The sequence below is a fragment of the Electrophorus electricus genome, chromosome 20 (genome assembly GCF_013358815.1).
Source record: "Electrophorus electricus isolate fEleEle1 chromosome 20, fEleEle1.pri, whole genome shotgun sequence".
NCBI classification, from domain to species: domain Eukaryota; kingdom Metazoa; phylum Chordata; class Actinopteri; order Gymnotiformes; family Gymnotidae; genus Electrophorus; species Electrophorus electricus.
Window position 1 is genome coordinate 11,041,063 of NC_049554.1, and position 7,599 is coordinate 11,048,661.

The following is a 7,599-nucleotide window of genomic DNA, read 5'->3' on the forward strand; positions in this document are numbered from 1 at the left end:
ATCTCTGGACAAAAGACCTTGTCAGGTCATTATTTAAAGCTTTGTTTTGCTGTGTATTTTTTGTGCTTTTCCAAAATGGACAAGAATTTCCTCATGGTGTAATTACGACAAAATAATATATTGTTGAGATGCTAATATACAGCTAGGTGGACTACGGTAGTCAGTAGACTGTGTATTACATATTTCCTACTTTATGAATCACAATGGAGCAAACTGACAGATGGCTCTAAACCAAAGAAGGTAGTGGAACAACACATTATCAAACAGTTACACTCCACTTTTGCAGGCCGACACTCTCTGCTGTTTATCACTCCGTATACAGTCTTGTAAATGGCATATTATTATTCGCAACACATTTACCATAGGGGCCAGTGGCGCCTGTCCCTTACTGCTCTCCATTATCTTTGGCAGCTTTCTTTCTGGCCTGAAAATCCATTGACATTTATGCATTCGCCATGTGTGAACATCTATAATTGGCTTTCGTGGATTTTTGCAGATGATTTACTGTACCTGGCCTGAGTTGCTCACGGCCCGAGTGCACACCTGTGCCACATCCATCACTGTCAGGGTTTAGGTATGCTTACCCTTTACTACAATTAGACACACAGGCCTTTTTGGACTTGACAATGGCCCTAAATTACCCTTTGTCTTTTTGTTGTTTGCTTATGTTATTTTCAAACAACTTCTTCCCAACCTCCTCCCACATAGCAAGTACCAAGTGTAATAGGTATCTGTCCTGTCACCTGGCAGCTAAAGCTCGGGAGTTGGCGACGGCCACACGCATGCCCAGCGATGCGTGCAAAGTCTGTCACCGTGTCCTGTAAAATTGTATAGTGCCTCGGTGCGCTTAGAGGGCAGCAGTTTGCCACTCCGTTACCCGAGCATGCAAATGGCCTCTGACACTGTTTGTCAGTGAAGAGAAGGGTGCTACTTTCCCACCCTCCTGAGAAGGAAGCAGCCCAAGGTATTTTAGGGACTCCCAGCCACCTGAACCTGAAGTCGAGGAAACCGTGGCACATTTCAGTGCTGCTGTACAGTGCTTTAAAAGTCCCAGTAGAGCCTCTCTGCCCACTGCTGGAGAGGCAGTCCCTGTTCCCTCTTTGGGCTGATTCCTCTAAAGCATAGAGGGCAGGTGCGCTAAGTGTGGGCAGCGATGAGAAACAGCTCTGCCCCCGAGGGGAATAATATGTGGGCAAAGCACACGCAGATGGGGAACCATTCACGTTGCCCTTCCAAGTCAAGCCGTGGACGTGAGCGAGTCCAAATCGCTGAATGAAGGTGACGGGGACTTGGGGAGAATGCCAAACAGGTGCAAAAGTGCAGCATGGTTGAGGCAGAGTGCCCCCCCCCCAACTGAAGCCATGGTGACAGCAAAGGCGTTGGAACCGTGTGGCATGACCACGACAGAAATGGAGGACACTTGCAATCGGTAGTAATTGCTGTAGGACAAGTGGCTGATGTTGAGCACAGGAGGAATATCAATAGGGCTGAACCTGAACCGGCTGTTATGATTGGAGGGAATTTTGGAGCGCCATGGACTATGTGCTTGATAGGTGTATTGTCCATTAGTGTGACAATTAAGATGATTTATACAAATGCTTCAAAAATATCAAATGATATGGCTTCTTTAAAGGGTTAGTTTGGCAAAACAAGGAAAAAAGTTACCACGGCCCAAAAGCCAGTTGTTAGTAGTCTTGGTTAAAATATTATTTTTTTTCATTATTAGACATTTTAATATTCCTCAATATAAGTTTTTTTTTTTTCAACATAGTTTTCTTATGGCTGTTTATTTAGTCATGTCCCCTTTAAATCGTTTCCTGCACAGCCACTTTATTGACACCACATGGGCCTCACCTAGACAAGGCCGCCAGGTTTGGCACAGCAGGTTGTGCCTGTTCAGAGCTCCAATCTGTAGCAGATCTGAGAAAATAAGAAAGGAATGGCAGTGCAGAGAAGATTCCTATGCTCAGAAGTTCCTACACACTGCTTATATTTGAAGTGTGTTCTTAAAGCAACAATTACACCTTTCTGAATCACCTTAGTGTTGCTTTGAAGCAGCACTACTGTTGCCACTTTGATGCTTTCCAAGCACTGCGTTTGAGGAGCTTCTGAATGTTTATATTAGCATTAGAATGAGAATAGATGGGAGTGATTTGGGCTAAACTCTTTTAATGCTCTCAGAGGTAAACAACATCATGCACGTATATGCATGCTAAATGTTATCATAAGTTTATGCACTGCGGTTCTCATTCTTTGAAAGTTCCTCTATGTCATTGAAGCTAGTGAGGTTTTTTTGCTGGGGAAAACAACAGAGATAAGTGGCTATAAACAAAGTTTGATCTGCCATTATTAATTATACTGAATGTTATAATCATGTGACATAACCAGGATAATACAGGTCTAAGTAGTATACTGTATGTGATGGGAAAAGAATTGAACACAAAAATTTACCTTGTAAAGATGTGAATATAATTAGTGGAAGGAGTCAAGTGGTGTTCGATGGAATCGCCTGCCTTTATTGTGTAAGGAAGTACAGATTCTGCTCAGATTATCAGTTCAAAATGGCCCATTTTTGGATCAAATTTTTGTGCATACACTAGAATACGTACTAACATAAAATGTCTTACTAATCTATTTCTACTATGCAATTCATTGCATGCCCAATAGATGGCGATCGGCAAGTAAAAATAAATGCACTGACAACAGAATTTAACGGTGCTGTACAGTCGTATGGATCAGTGAGATACAGTGCTGTTTATTGCGTACTGATGCGTTGCTTTAGTCCTGGAAAACAAAACGTCTCCACCTTTGTTATTGTTCAATTTTAAAAAATCAGTCCCACAATTCTGCAATACACACATTATTTGAACTGATAATAAGATAACAGTGTTAGTAGACAAACTCTTGGTGATTTTGTGGATCTGTCAAGATAGGTTACTTAACTTCAAGTTTTAATCATTGTGGAATGTACCATAGCAGCATATCTCCCGCTAAAATTCGACACTGAAAGCTAACGTCAGTTAAGGTCAGGCTCCAAATTAAATAACCCCAACAAAACGGTTTACACGCCGGCGTTTCCACGAGGAACGCGGTTTAATTATCTCACTAGCAACTACTGATTAGTCCCCATAGAACAGGCTTTTATAGCAGCTCTATGCCGAGCATCTGCTAAACCTGCAACGTGACATTGCAACGCGGAGCTGTGCGCACGTGCTCCTCGTCTCTCTCTCGCGCTGATCAGCCGTTTTGCTAAGTAAACATGCTTAACGGAGTTGGGCGCTATAGGGCGCCTGCCGCAAAGACCTGAGGTCTCATTATCCACAGTGGTGGTGTGGGTCAAGGTGATAAGGCGCATTGGATTCTTTTCAAACGATGACTGTCACACCGCAACGCTGTCTCTCTCGCCGGATTTAACACTGCTTGCTGTTGTTGCTGGTCTATTATTGAGCGCATGGAGCTTTACAGTAGTCTGCTTATTCTGTCCACAAGAGACTGTCTGCAGGGAAGACAGAAAGAGCTGCCTGGCAAAAATACACAGAAATGTATCTTGATATGTTACAAATAGGCCTACATCTTCAACAAATGTAGACCTATCTAAATATGTGTGTGTGTGTGTGTGTGTGTGTGTGTGTGTGTATATATATTCTATTTAATTAAGATAAGCTACATTCAGCAGAACAGTACTGAACAGTAAACTGATTATTACTGAAGGCACATGAGTAGTGCATATCTCTTGGTGCCCTGAAGATTTTGTACAAACTAGTCAAGCAGGTGTGTAATTCTACTCAATCACAAAAGGAGGTAATTCAAGCATAGCACTCAAACCTAACCAGATCAAAAGGTTCCTTTGCCTACAGGCTACTGGATGCCGGCTTTCTTATGATGATAAAAGTGACTGTTCAGGGATAACATGAGCTGACTGAAAAGTCCAAAAACTTTGTTAAAATCATTCAAAGGATGACCTTTGGAGGAAGTTCAGTGAAAACTGTTCAAGGTGTCTGGAATCTTGCAAACTAAAGTGAACTGAATCGGCTAAAATAATTGAATACCATGCACTTTATCACTGAACTTGCAGTAATACAGATCTATGGGACCCCATCATGCTGTATTGAACATTTGAAGCTTGGGTCAGTGCATGAAAAGAAACAAGACTCCTTAGGCCCATATGCTGATAAAAATATATTATTTTTTAGGCAGGGTAGTGTAAAATATATTTTTAGTATTTGAAATACAGTTTGAAATTACAACTGTATATATATATATATATATATATATATATATATATATATTTATTTATTTTTTAAATCCTATTTCCAATATATGTAATTAAAATGCAACATCTCTGGTATCAGGACTTGGGTTAATATATTTAATCTCTGACTTGGGAGACTTAATGTGTTGGCAGCTGTTTGTTTGATTAAATTGGCTTAACTGTTGTAAAATTATTCAAGGACATCCGGTTGTGGACTTCAGATATTGACTACTCTCCACTTAGTTGCTTCTAGCACACACTTGCTAAGATTTAGCAGTAGCCCATAAATGAAATACACAATGCCTGCGTGTGTTTGGTGCGTACGAATATGTCATTTAACGATTTAATTTACCATGAGGTTTGTAGGCCTGCGCGAAAAGAATGTGTGCAGACGCGTCAGCGCTACCTGTTCTGTCCTTGGAGCGCTCCCAGCGTGCCGCGCGACTCGCGCCTCATCCACCTCGCGCCTCATCCACAGATTCACAGCGTCATAAAAGCCAAATTGATGGGCTGAAAATACACGCGTTCAGCGTTCTGGGTAATGGCAGTCCCTGACTAAATATGAGCCGATGAGAGCAGCAACACACCAATCACGAAACTTTGGAAAACTGTAGGTGCAGGCTGGGGGAGTCCGTGTGGAATCCTGTAGATTTGCATATAATAACAGGAGAGAAGCGTTCTAATTGCTGTTTTTGGGAAAAAGCCGAGGCTTAGGTGAATGGTATATACGGTAATAGCTTCTGTTTAGCAGTATGGAGTGTTGGCTGCAAATCAGTATGCATTGGGTTTTCCATAGCATACTGATCAAGTTATTTTATTTTGTTCCCTGGGTTGTGGTATACAAACAGAAAATCGAATGCTTTGCAGATGTATAGCAACACTAGGACACAGAAATCAAAGACGTGTAACTTAATATAAAATAATCCAAAATTCTTAAACTAACGAAAACTAGGCGTGATAACAGTACCGGTGACATTTGTTCAGTTATCGAAGGCTTCTCGCTTTTAATGATTCGATTTTAAATGAACCGCTGCTCCTGAAACAGTTCTTTTCTCTGGTGTGCTTCTCTGCAAGTCGGCTATCTCGGCAACATTTTAATTAGCCTGTGATTAAACGAGGGGAATAAAACCGAGGCCTCTCTATAGCCGGCTAATTACTTTTTATCGGTCAACGAAGAGCTGAGGTACAACCGATACTACTGCCCCTCAGGCGAACGGGCTGTAGTCCTTCTCCCTGTCCGGGCACGGCTGTGTTATTTGCCGAGAGGGAGTCATGGCTGAGAAGACGTCTATGCTTTAAATCGATGATACGGAGCGACAGGAGCTCTGACAAGTAGATTGTGCAGAAAGAGCGGGTCAGGACTGTGCCGCCTGAATTTCCCCCGCTCTTGTGCATGTAAACTGGCAGGGCGTTAAGTCGTGTCAGTTCTTTTTGAGGAAATGTGAGATAAGGCATTACTCCGCAGGAAAAAAAAGACGGTAAGCTCAGTCGAGTTCAGAGCTAACAAAAAAGGTGTTTCGTTTAAGGAAAAAGAAAGGGGCCTGTCAGTGCTGAAGGAGATTTGCACTGTGAAAAGTGGCCAAGGGTCTTCTGTCCCTCCCGGGTTGAAAAGCAGTATGTACTTGCACGCCGTCTTTGATGCCCTGCTCGAAGCAAGTATACATCTGACGTTAAATCAATATCCCATTGTTCAGAATTTTGCCTTTTTACCAATGCAGTCCACGGCTTTTAATGCGAGATCTGTGCATTGTATACCCGAGTATCCTTTCAGATCCACGCATTGCTGTTAATTTAACCTAACTTCACTGTGGCCTGTTCAGTCTTACAGTATCATAGATACGTCCTGGTGACATGCAATAGAATCTTTTTAAAAATATTACAAAATGTGATTCCGTCTATCCATGTTGTCATGTAACTCTAGATTGTCATTCTTTGTCGGTATCTAGATGGATAGATACTTTATATTATGCTATATATGTTGCATGGTTTATTTACGCAAAGGTACTGTTGTAAAGGTATAAGTAGAAATTGTACCAGCATTTCGGAACGATAGAGGGCGCCCTTAGACTTAACATAGCACCATGAGCCTGACGCTTGTAGAACTCGTCGGGCAGGTTTGCAGTCAGATAGGAGGTTGTTCTGTGGCGTATTGGAGGTGCAAAAACTGTAGATAAGCAACTGTGGCGAACCTCTACCTTAACCCAGAAGTTTCTTTTGTTGACGTTGAATGGGTGTAAAAATAGATTTTTGTTAATAATAATTTCAGCTTGCGTACAGCACTTAAATCAAACACGTGTTATTGAAAGTAGACCATAACTGTGTAATTATATAGGACTCACAATGCAATATTTAGAAACAGCAAGAACATTAACTAGTAGTCAGTTCAAAGTTAACTCTCATAAGCAATGCCTCCAAATTTTTTGTATGACTGGAAAAAAAGATTCATAAATAAATTACAGAGCATGACATAAATACTTTTTGAAGAGTAATAAGTGCTGAATATCCTCTCTTTAAATTTAGATAAGCATTTCATGACTTTACTGTACAAGATGCACTTTGATGTGAATATGTGATCCAGCATTGGGTTTTTGCTAAGAGAAGGCCATGCATGTGGTCATGAAAAAAAGTGGTTTCTACATGCTGCGGTAATCATTACATTGTGTAACCGTGTGTACAGACCTTAATATGGAGTGTATCGAGAAAATCCCTTAAAGCAAACATAGTCCCAAAGTCAGACCAGGGACAGCTTTGGGCTAGTTTGCCATGGGCATATCTAAAATGATGTTTTTCCTTTCATTGGCCTACAGCAGAAACTGTTCTTTTCACACTCTGGTTTTCTGACTCCAGATCAGTGTTGCTATTTTGCCCATGGTAGGTAGGAGAAGCTGGGTTTCAGCACAATTTGTTCTCTGCAAGACATGGGCCTGTCTGGCCCCAGTCCTGAAGATGCACAGTATTGTGAAGTTCAGTGTTTTCTATGCAATGCACATGATTCAGCTAAAGAAGGAGAATATTGAACTGCGTTGGAGTTGGAGAGCCCCTGATCTTGTGTTGCAGTCTCTTAGGGAGAAAAATCTGTCAGGAAGTCATACAACAAAAAGACATTTAGAAAGCTCCTCTCAAAACCTCTTGCATTTTTCATAGTTTCAAAAGCGCTTCATTATAGATCAACCCTTAGAGCTAGTTCTGCACATTTGATGTTCCTCTTTATGTGTTATTATTAATCACAGATACAACACCTTTTAATGTTCTTTTTTCACATCTTTGGACGTATACAAAGCCCCTGAGAATTTCTTTAGTTCTGTTTTTCTCCAGCTCGCCACTGGATGATGTACAACAAACACTCA